The following is a 12,212-nucleotide window of genomic DNA, read 5'->3' as shown; positions in this document are numbered from 1 at the left end:
GCAAACGCCTCTTTCAGGCCTCGTTTTGTGTGTATACAATGTTTATAAAGGAGACCCCTGAGGTTCTTTAGTTACCCGCAAGAATTTGAGAAGTTGGTGCTCCAGAGGTCTGTTAGCAGACTATACTCTTGTCTGCTGAAGTAACTTCCATCCTGAACTGAACGCTGCCAGCAGCTCAGTCTGACACACACATCTCAAACTCACACTTACACACTGTTACACGGAGACACATGCTATCACACATACATCTCCACACCTTTTCTCTACGTGTCACACTCTTTCACACACATGCTCACTCAGTCTCTCACTGACTTGCACTTTGGCACGAGGGAATCTTTAGTACAGCTTTGCTTTCAAACAAACTCTGAGGCCTGACACTCTGAGGCCTCTTCGACTGCACAAAATACCCACTAACAGCCGCTAACATCTGGCTTTTGTATTTAATGGGAAAGGTTACCATCAGCATTTACTCCTGGCACAAATGGCTCTGCAGTAATCACGGGTATTTATTGGCTTCAGCTTTGATCAGCAGTAATGGGAATAAAACACCTGGGTGGACCAACTTGTTTTAGCTTATTTACAGGCACAATGTGATGACACACGGCCACAAAATACCACCTTGAATATTGTTCCAAATGTCATCAGCATTGAGTTTGAAAGCGAGAGAGACTGAATAAGTTCGGAATTAAAGTTTTTACATGGAAATATTCATGCCGAATGAGGGTTTACACGGAGATCAGTTGTCTTTTAATCGCCTTTATTCGGGTCCGCACAAGGTTTGGGGCAGGGAAGATTTCTGATTGGATAGGGGGCGGGGCGGATGTTACGTGTTTACGTTTACCAGAAGAAAACACTGTAGTCCTCGCTCCGGATAACAAGATGCTTGACGACGCTGTTCTTAGTGACTTTTTCGGGCTTGTTTTGCTTATATTCTTGAAGCAGCAGTACGACAACAACCTTGTTCTGCTAATGCTTCGTCTGTTGAGGATGAGAAGGGAGGTAGAAGGTCGAAGAAGGGAGGTAGAAGGTCGAAGAAGGGAGGTAGAAGACCATGCTGTGGCGAATGGAAACCGGTGAGTACAACAAGTCGCGTGAACTATATATGTCATCACGCCAGAAGGTCAAGGAAACGAGCATGTGCAGAAAGACTGGAATGAACTTAAAGAGGAATGAGCGTATACAAGTGCGAGAAATTCCTTCATTCGGAATTAGAAACGGAATATTCCAGCTCCTTACATCGGAATGAATTTTCTGGCCTGTCTGTGACGCCGAATGTGACACACCAGTAAAAAAAAGGACAGAAAGGCACACTTGTCTGCTGGCAATGGGAAAGGAGCCTATCACCTATTTTTGCGGGTTATCCCGTGTTTAAAAAGAACCTGAGTACACCTGCTAATTTCGGTGAAAAAGGGCAGAAGAAACAATATACACACAGATGCAGATTTATTTAAAAGATGCTTAAAATACCAACCTGGTCTCACTCCGAAGTTGTCGAATACCAGCACTTGATCAGTGAATTCCAGCGTCGGATACAGACAAAAAAAGCCATCCTTTTGGTGACGGTATAACACGTAGCCAGTGGCTGTGATTCTGTAACAGCGCCCAGCAGTGGGGAAAAGCGTCAGGACAACAACAATACTAAAGGGGGCAAAAGCTCGAGTACGGCAGGCAGGACTGGTGGTAGATGGGTCCAGCAACCACTGACCCAGGAGGACGGCGCTCACTCCCTGTAAGATTGTAAAGCCAAACCCAGTTCTTTTTTGCTTTTGTTGTTGAAGGAAAAAAGGTTATTTGCAGTGTTGTACCAACATAGTGCTTTTATTTTGAAAGAGACTGTATGCAAACTGTAAATATCCTATGAAAACAGAAGTGTATTTTGAAAACAGACAATGCATGTAACTGGCTGAAGTTGACACGGCGTCCCAGAACGTCAACAACCAACACACCCAGGGTACCTTGGACGTTATATGTGATGAGTGAGAATGTGTTGCTTTAAACGAGGGTAGTGTTGTAGATGGCAGTGGTCTGTGCGGCCATTATCTCGACATGTGGATGGAGAATTCTTTTCAGAAATCTTTCCCTGGAATGTCCATGACCCAACTTCGATATGTGAGAAGGTGGTAGTGAGAATGTGTTGTAAATACACACACACTAACAGTCACATTTGCACACAAACATCCTCAACTTGGAAAGATTTCACTTTGTTTTTTTTTTTTGTTTGTACCATTTTGTACAGTTGCGTTTTTGGCCTCTATACCTCGCACTGTAAAGGACTAAATAACCTGTTTGGAGAAAACCAAAAAACCAAAACCAAACACACATACACACACCCCTCCCCGTTGGTGTGTTTGTTCAGTGTTGGCCTGACAGCGCTGCCCTGCACAGAAGAGCGCCGCAGGCTGTTATTGTTGTTGTTGATGCTGTTGAATCTCGTCAGCTGTCAAGTCGGCTGTGTCGAAGCCCGTCGGTCGTATGCAACACATCGTGTACGGTGACACAGACCATTCTCAGCCGTGGGTGTAGGGGGCCACTACAGCCCTGGTGTCTTTATCAAACTTCTGGGAGCTTGCAGTGTTCAGTGTGTGAGCTGCCTCTGTGTTTTTTATTTGTATGCTGCTTCTTCCTGTGCACATTTTCCTCCTCTTCCTCACAAGTCATCAGGAGGAACAGAGATAACTGGAGATGTTACGAATGCTAAAATGAACCCACCCAGGTTTGAGTGCTTTGTTATAAACTGGGGCTGGACCGCTTTTGTTTTTTTTTTTTTCAGGCGTTTGTATTAGGTGGTGTACACCTTTTAGGCCACAAGAGGGCGGCACGTCAGGTTGTGATGGTATTGAATGAAAGTAAAGCAGCGTGTGCCCAGGCCCCCAGCAAGCAAATTTGCAAATTCTAGGATGGTGAAGAAATGACTTGCTATGCTCTTTCTATGAGTGGCTTGTACTCATTGCCTTCGTTGGTTGGACTGGTGTAGTTTATTGGTGCTGCTAACTTGTGTGTGTGTGAGAGAGCGAGAGAAAGTGGGGGGATCAGGAGTTTGAGAGAAAATCAAAACTTGGACTGACCCATTTTTGCAGAAATTAACTTTTAATCTCTTTCTGGGGCGTCCGTCTTTATATTACTGTGAGCTGTACCTTCGCTTGCAGACAAACATCTACCTTCCTGCAGCCCCACATTATCATCAATTAATCTTTATAATTGTCAGTGGCCAGAACAGTCCTCAAGGGCTCACAGACCTTTCTATTGTTCCTTTTACACGCACAGTATAAGCACTCAGATCAGGGCCTGTTAATCAGACTGTACAGTTTGAGTACATAAATCGTGAGCTCTGGCTTCACATCCCAGACGACGAACTCGTACGGTGGGAACTGGAATGAAATAAAAACATTTCTAAAAGGGTTTAAATTTGGGCTCAGTTGTTTCTTGCTTGAAAGAAATAGGTGGTTGCCATGGTGTTTGAGGGTGGTTGCTAGGATGAAATATGTCTTTTGAAGTTGTGATGGAGGTAGTACTACTGCAGAAAGAGGATGAATAGAAAGGACACTGAACTGTTTGCCCTGGTCATTTAACTCAAAGTAGTGTTCTCTAGTGCGCTCTATAACGGCATTAGTGTATGTGTGTGTGCAGAAGTATAACTTAATTATCTTCAGGCTCGTCCCTGCCTGTACCTACACTGTAAGCTGTGTAAGTAGCATTATCGTTTGTGTCAGCCTTTACAATCACCAGGTTTTAATCGAACATTGAACTACTCAAATGACACTGTGCTCTGTCATCTGACAAACCTTCACACTCATTATTCAACAGTAAGCTGGTGAAAAAAAGGAGGAAACAGACTGATTAAAACATCAACAGATACTATAATGAACTGCAGTGAAAAGGAGGAACTAGTTTGCTCTGGTGCTTGAAGAGTCTTTACAAACATCCAGGTTGTTGCTTTCTGTCTTCAGTCTCTCATATACAACAGAAGCTGACTGACTGTTGAATCACTGCAGGATTCTGAAGGACATGAAACTCTCCTGGTTGAATCATCGGTATAAACGATGAATAGTGTTAGAAAATATCTGGTTCTTTGATTAGAAATTGGAAAATACAAAAATGTGGACATAAAAACTGAAGAAGAGAAGTCAACTATGACTCCCAACATGCATTTCAGTAAGAAACATCCAATTCCTGGGCTGTAAATTCTGTTATGTGCACCACTAACATTCATTCATTCATTTTATGTAACCACATATCCTGTTGGGGGTCGTAGGGGTGCTGGAGCCTATCCCAGCTGACACTGGGTGAGAGGATGTTTGATGGTCTCATTCATCCTCTTTGATGAGTATATGCAGCTGCAGTACACGATGAAAATAAAACGCCTCGTCATATTGAGGTAAAACAATTCTTCTGCCAACATACAACACCAACACGTCTCATGAGTCTCAGCCTCCATCAGTGCCTCCTGGGAGCTGTAGTTGTTGAGCAGGCAGATTTACAGTACTGTGTCTTCCTTTGTGAATGAACACAGTCATCATTTCGACAACAGCGAGCACGCTCAGTTCTCACTCCATTAATTTTTCCAATTATTGAAAAAGTTGTTTAACCATGTTACGTTAACCTTGATTAACAGGACCGCGAATGCTCGTCCCTCACCAGTAAACCAATCAATATTTAACAGGATGAATGAGGTTTTAATTAACTCTCTGAAGACTCTGAAGTCATCTCCCTGTACGTGTGTTTAGCCTCCATCGTACAGTAGGTTAATCAACACAGAGCAGCAGCGTAACATTTAACAATATGTATTTGATCACTGCCTTCCAGTGTGTCACCTCGCCTACGCGCTGACGGTGTAGGTGTTTAGTCAAATACTACAATTTATTATTAGCTCCTGTGTCACACTCACAACCTCCGTGTGATGCAAGCTGCTGCTCTGACTCAATCAATCTGCTTTTTACTGGTTAAACAGTTAAATGTAATATTACATTGTGAGGAGTTTTATTTCCAAGGCCGTCTTATGTAACGCAACTCTGCATTGACTACACAGTTAGAGTGGGTTCAGACCAGTTTAAAAATATATATGTGTTAAAGGATCAATGTCAGACTTCAGATAACTCTGACTGTAAGGAAACTGACAGGAACAGAGAATGAGAGTGAAAGAACAGGAAAGGATATTTAGGGAAAAAAAAAAACGAAAGACAAGAAAAACAGGATTAAGGTCATTACAAAAAAATCTTAGAGAGAGTTCAAGGAAAAAGAAGAAGGGAAAAGAAAGAATGACAATGAGAGATGGGAGTAGACAGAGGTCAAAATTAGGAGAGGAAGAAAAGGAGGAGGAGGAGGAGGCGACTGTAGAAAATGTGACCAATGGTTACTGAAAAAAATATGGCAAAAAAGTATGGGGTGTTGTTATAACATCAACATTTTGCCACATTTAGCTTCAAACAATGTTTAAAAAAGTGTTGTTGTTAGGGACATGAACAACTCAAAGTACACGTCAAATAAAATTTCTCCAAACATGTTTCTTGTTATTTTAGGTAGTTATTATCATGCTAATGTATGTTCAAGTGTCCATTTCCCCCGATCAGTTGGTTTTAATTCGTTATTTGATTCTATAAACACAGTCTGACCATCTCAAGCTTTTATTTTGGTACTTCCAGTGACCAGCAGTGTGAATTTGCATATTAGCTAAATATTTAGTTTCACCCAGAACATTTAGATTTAACATTTAACATTTAACATTTAAATTTAGCATTTAGATTTAACATTTAGATTTAGATTTAATATTTAGATTTAACATTTAACATTTAGGTGCCACATTTAATATTTAGATTTAACTATTTAATATATTTCTAAGTTAACAAATATTGCTGTAAATATAGTAAAAGGTGACATTAAAAAATTCACAACACTTTTTTAAACATTGTTTGAAGCTAAATGTGGCAAAATGTTGATGTTATTTTCAGCGTGAGACACTTTACAAACGGCGCCCCATAAAAAAGTGACATGTTTAGTTCAGGACTAGATGCTGTTACAACACCTCGATGCACATACTTAAGACTATGACTTAATACTTTTGCATCGAATTGGCGCCAAACCCTACTCCGTAGCCTGACGTAGCCTCAGTGGAAATAAAGCTTTAATTTACTTTAATTTTACAGATAAGAAGCAATAAATTGTGAAGACAATAAGTCCTCCACAAAAATAGCATTTTAAGTCTTGTGTGTGATTTATCCTGGCTTCATATGTGCAGAGGAAATCTCTGCTCATAGCTAGGCTAATTTATAGAATGTAAAATGCCATAGGCTTGTGCTAATAATGTTAGCATGTTGTATTTGTTTGGAAAATGTGTTTAGTATATGACAGTTTTTTTGTCAGTGAAACTTGTGTGTAATGGAGACGAATTTTGTAACGTTACCTTTGTTAAATGTTGCTTTTGTACCTGGCTTCATATGAGTAGAGAGAAGTCCGCTAGCCGCCAAGGAGAGATGTGTGTTAAACTCTAGGTAGAGTTTAACTGGTCGATTGTTGTTGCACATACATACGGTTGTGAGTGTCATCAGGTGGGTACCGTCTCTCACTGGTGTCTCAATGATAGGCCCACAACACCTCCAGAGGGCGTCTCTCCTTTTAATCCATAGCCACCAGCTTATCTGTTCGGCTGATATAAATGGAGAGATTTTAAGGATTACTGTTTTGATTAAAAAGTATTGAATATATTAAATACATTTAAACCTAAATATTGAATGCATAGTAATCAAAGCAACAGTTAAAATATTAAGTAAAAATATTTGATAAATCCAAATTTTACATGGAAAACTGATATAAACTATATATACGAAGTATCTGAGCAAAATTGTTTTAGATTTATTAAATATCTGGTTGAACTTTGTATTTATTGAGTATCTGGGTGGAATTGAGCTTGCTAAATAAATTGGTGAAATTGAATTGAATTTTTTTCGTTTAGTTTAGTTTACTTAAAAAACGGACAGTGCAAATTAATAAATACACATGGTATGAAAAAGCCAGAATTATCTGTAGCCCCTTGGCCAAGATGTTACACAAGGCTACCTAAAATACAACAAAGCACAAACATAAATGAATAAATGAGTAAAATAACACTCAGAAAAAAGAAAGAAAAAAAAGACAAGAAAATTTACTATATTTACTAAATATGTGGTTGAAATTTAATTTACTAAATATTTTGGTGAAATTCATTGATATTTACTGAATATCTGGATAAAAATAAGTTGGATTCATTAAATTAAATAATTTATATCAATTCATATTTTAGCACACATTTAAGTTTTGTTTTGTATCATAGGACTTTTGAATTTCTTCAGTGATATTTAAAGTCACAATGCTGCCATAATTCTTCTCTGTCTAATCTGTTGAGTTTAACGCCACCTCGGTGCAAACCTGACTTAGGGTCAACATTTCACCGTGAATTCACAGCAGGTAAACACGTAATGTGCAGCTCTGTCAAAGCATCTTTATTCAACATTTTTCAAGTACAAAATGTCAAAATACAACAAAAAGCAGAGACAGTTAAATGACAACGTTAGTAAAGAGATCAGGAAGGTGAGGGGGGAGGGACAAAGGGTTAAAATCTAAATCAGTGTTTACTGTAACAACACCAACAGTAACATTCACATGCATGCACGCAATCAAAGAAACAGTCCCCTCCTTCCATCAGGTCACAGACGAGGGAGGTGATTTCCTCGTTTTGACTTTAAATGAAAGATTCAGTGAGTCGAGCGGCTGATCACTGCGCTCAGGTGAGTCATGCTTGAAATCAGTTGTTCACAACAAGCAAAAACCTCCTCAGCAAACCATCTGATCATTTCTCCCGTTTTATCAAAAGTTAAAGTGTTAAAATACAAAATGAAAACATGTTTTAAAGTTTCCATCGTGTGTTCGGTTCTATAAAACGAACAAACTGCATTATTTAATTTATACGTAATAAAAGGCATACATAACCATTTAGATGATTTAGCAGCTTGCAGGTACTGTGTGTGAGGTGTTAAAGGCGCTCACACACACACACACACACACACACACACCCACACACACAGACCACACACACAGCAGTTGCTGCAGTGATGAAGATTTAATCACCTGGCTTCTCATTCTGAGTTATGAGTCCCCCCGTGTTACGTAATTGCCATTAGGAGAAAACAGGCCCATAGCTCACACACACACACACACACACACACACACACACACGCACTGATGTTACCCCCCTGTACAGAATACATCTCCAACCTAAACACACACTTAATGAAGACCTCCCAGTTATTAGCCCGCTCTGTGTCACATGCATACAAATGAGTGTGAAGACATATTATCATCATTAACACACAATACATGTGGGATCTGCGTGTGCGCATCACATACACACACAGTACTCACCAACATATATCTAAATAAAAATAATTGCATGTTAGCATCCACACACAACAATCTGTACAACATGAACAGGTCAGAAGATGCAGCTGTAAAATCACACAACAATAATCGGGTGATTTTCCAGATCGTTGTTCTTCTGAAGTCGTCAAATACCGTCACTTTGTCAGTGATGTCAGCGTCAGACACCTGACGCCAAAAGCCACTTTTTGCAGCAGTATGATTCGCCACTGGTTGGCCGGACATATATCACAGCATAAATTCAATCTACAGGAGAAAAAAAGCTAATGTTAGACTGTAAACAAACTACATCACAGCTGCAGGACTTAACGTCGCCTCAAAAACGAGGCTGTAAAGCCGTGTTTGGTGTGACGAGTTTCATTTAGCCACTTGAAAGCTTTCATCTTTTTTAAGACACATGAATAAATATAAATAAATAAAATAGATAAAAAGTGAGATCCTCACTGACATATTTTATGTTATAGAACAAATCATGAAAGTCCTTCAGCTTGTGTTAACCACAGACCTTGTTTCAGACATCTGACCAAAAACACTTTGTCTTCAAGAAGAGGGAACCAGAGTTCTAAAATGCTAACTCGTTTCTGGGTTGTAGGACTCATTCCTGATGGACTCTATGAATGGGTCTAACTACAGAGTTCAGCCATTTTGTTGTCAGTGTGAATTTGTTGGGACCTTTTAATGCTCAATCACACCAAGCAGTGGAAAGCATTTTCATGCAGCTGGGAGGCGTGCTTATGAGTTTTAGACACAAAGAAATTCTTTCTTACATCGGTCAACAATTCACAGGAGTCACAGGACTAGTTTGGCTGCACTCCACCGCAGTATCAAACGATCACAGCTCAGAGCGGTCGCTGCAGCTTCCTGTAGACATTGCTTGGCAACTCACAGCAGACGACACATCACTGCTGCTTGGTGTGTTTTTGGTGTAATGGTTCGGTGTCATTTTGAGAATCAGGAAGCCCCCAAAATGCCTGCGAAATCCTGGAGGGACTGGATGAGGCTACATGAGAAGCCCTGGAGGTTTTAAAGTGTGTATTTAGTCATGATGGGCTGCAGCTTGTTCTCATTCCTAACTTGTCAAATACCATAGTGTAGTCAGTGATTTCAGCTTCAGACACCGACGCAAAAAGGCACCTTTCATGGCAGTACGATGCACCGCAGAGCAGCGTCAGTGTATAATGCCGCTGGTAACAACATAATATAAGGAGCTGGAAAGACCCTACAGGTTGGGTAGGGTGGTTGTTGCATCCAACGAACCCCAGATTTTCATCCCAGACTTTAACCCAGGAGCCTGTTGTTCGCATCCCGTGATAAATGTTGAGGCAAACCACAATGTTTGCTTCTGTCGAACAATGAAATAAACAAGGTGTGTTGCCTATTTGTTACCTAAATTTTTTTCAGAAAAATATTTATTGGTCCGGTGTGGTGCAGTGCCTTCAGGTAGTTGTAGGTTTTCTACCTCTTAAGCAAAAGCAAAGGCCACAGCCCGTTTTCTCTGTTTTCTCTGGTCATGTCGCTCCAATTTCAAAAGTATTTGTGGCGTCCTACTGCAGAGACAGCCCAGCTTTTAAAAGACAGTCTTTCCAATGGTGAAATACTCCTTTAAGGACATGAACCTAAACACAAAGTGTTTTACTGATGTTGTAAGTTTATTTTGAAGAAGAGTGAATGTATCTAATGAGCAGAAATTGTTCATACTGGCTACCTTAAGGTTATTTTATTTGTTTTTAAAGCCACACGTGGGCTGGCACCAGTGTTGCCAGGTGGGAAATGTAGGATTATCGTACCAGAGACTCACAACTATCGTATTTTGAGGGAAATTATCGTACATCCGTCATAACCAAAATAACAATCCTACTGATGCGCTAAAGGCAAATATAGTCACTCCAGTGTTTACTTCTTTGGTTTACTTTTTTTCCATTTTCCTTGCTTCTGTTTTTCCTCTTCTTCTTCTGTTTTGAATCTCATTCTCGCTCGACTTCCTGACGGGTCCTAGCGCCTCGTGGGGCGGGTACAGCTGACCATTCAGCCAATCATGCTCATTGTTCAGAGACAAACGTCACCCGTATCTCACGCTAAGCAAAGTGCGATTGGCTGGAAACATGTCACATGGGAACAGATGCCTTCAGGGCTCACAAAAAAACTCTGGCATACTGATTACAAGAATTCATGAAATGGTCACTATTATATGGCCTTTTTTGGGATTATTGATCGTACATCGTACAGAGGGCCAAATTATCGTACAAATACGATAATTATCATACACCTGGCAATGCTGGCTGGCACCCCAGGATATTGCTGAACTTCTCTGCCCCTGCTCTTCGTCCTGACCTCTTAGATCTTCAGAACAATGTCTTTTAACTGTCCCGTGATCAAAGCTGGTGGGTAAGGGGAGATCATGCCTCCAAAGCTTGGAATAGCTTTCCACTCTCAAACACATGCTCCCCCTCCACTGACACTTTTAAGACAAATCTTAAAACGTACGTGTTACAGGAAGTTGGTCAGGACTTAGACTTGTGTGGCTCCAGTGTTGTTAGAATAGAAATCTGCTTTGAAAACAAAATCAATTACAAAACAAAATGAGATCGTCTGTCCTGAAGTTCTGAGTTCAATCCATGTCACCTGTTAGTCTGATCTCAGATCTTTGAATGGAGTCGGGAAACTTAAGCAGCGAGCCTCCAGTTAATCTCACACAGACTTATTTCTTCAGGCAGTCTGAATCTGTTTGTGTGAGAGATGAGGCTGATGTGAGCTGATCGCACACAGCAACGTTTGATAGAGTTTCTGATGTGCAGGTAGATGTCGTCTCCCGGGTGCTTAGATATCAGCTACTCTGCTCTCATCTCACACACACACACACACACACACACACACACACACACACACACACTCAATTCATTTTCCCCTACAGTGCTGGTGTTATCCAAATCTCCATCTCCATCTTGCTGTGCTGTCCACGCCTCTCCTCTCTCCTCCCAGGGCCATTTCTCAAAGCAAATTTTCCCCCAGATGAAACACCTCTCCCCCTCCCACCTCCAGATCAGATCTGATTGAGATTGAAATGTCATTTCCCTCTTTCTCTGGAAACTTGTGCCGCAGCGCTCCGGTCCTTCAGACCTCCCCCGTGTGTTATTCCATCTATCTGTCCTCACTTTTCTCATCTCATTGACTTCTGATGCGTCTTCGCAGCAATTTGTTGTTGGTAAATCGCCCTCCCACAAAAAAAAAAAAAAAAAAAAAAAAAAACTTTATATTTTCCATCCTCTTCGATTGGTAGTAGCGACCGAAAGCATGTCAGAAGACATTATGCTCTCGCCCACTATCCTCAGAAGGAGTGTCGGCGAATGGCTGTTTTTAATCAGACGGGCGACAGCCGCTGGGACGACTACAGCAGACAGATAATCTCTCCAACTTCTAATAGGGCCTTATTTAGCTCCAGTGGTTTACAAACTAGGATCTGAAGATTCTCAGGGGTCCGACAGGGACTCCTTAACAGGCCAATCAGCAAAATTAGGAAAGTTAAGTTAATTATAATTATAAATAAATGAGACCATCAGTGATCATCTTGATTTCATCAGTGGCTTCGTGTTGTTGTCGTTGATACAATCGAGGATATTTCAACCTGCAACAACCTTCACAGTGAACAGGGAATCTTAAACTGCACATCAGGACTCGTAGTCGAGTGCATCACAAAGCTACTATCTGTGTCAGTAAATATCTGTTATCTGCATTTGGATTATACCACAAGTTGCAGCCTGTTCTCATTCAGATGTCATCAAGTATCGCTGTTTTGTCAGTGATTTTGG

At 40.8% G+C, this 12,212-nt stretch overlaps 1 protein-coding gene across 2 annotated transcripts in view; it reads left to right on the top strand.

Moving 5' to 3' along the window:
* grid1b (glutamate receptor, ionotropic, delta 1b) overlaps positions 1-12,212 on the top strand; it is an 860,177-nt gene that overhangs the window by 756,658 nt on the left and 91,307 nt on the right. The gene's annotated exons all lie outside the window — the stretch shown is intronic.

This window comes from Epinephelus lanceolatus, chromosome 21 (genome assembly GCF_041903045.1).
Source record: "Epinephelus lanceolatus isolate andai-2023 chromosome 21, ASM4190304v1, whole genome shotgun sequence".
In the NCBI taxonomy this organism is placed as follows: domain Eukaryota; kingdom Metazoa; phylum Chordata; class Actinopteri; order Perciformes; family Serranidae; genus Epinephelus; species Epinephelus lanceolatus.
The sequence above is the reverse complement of the archived record's forward strand: the minus strand, read 5'-3'. Positions and strand labels throughout refer to the sequence as shown.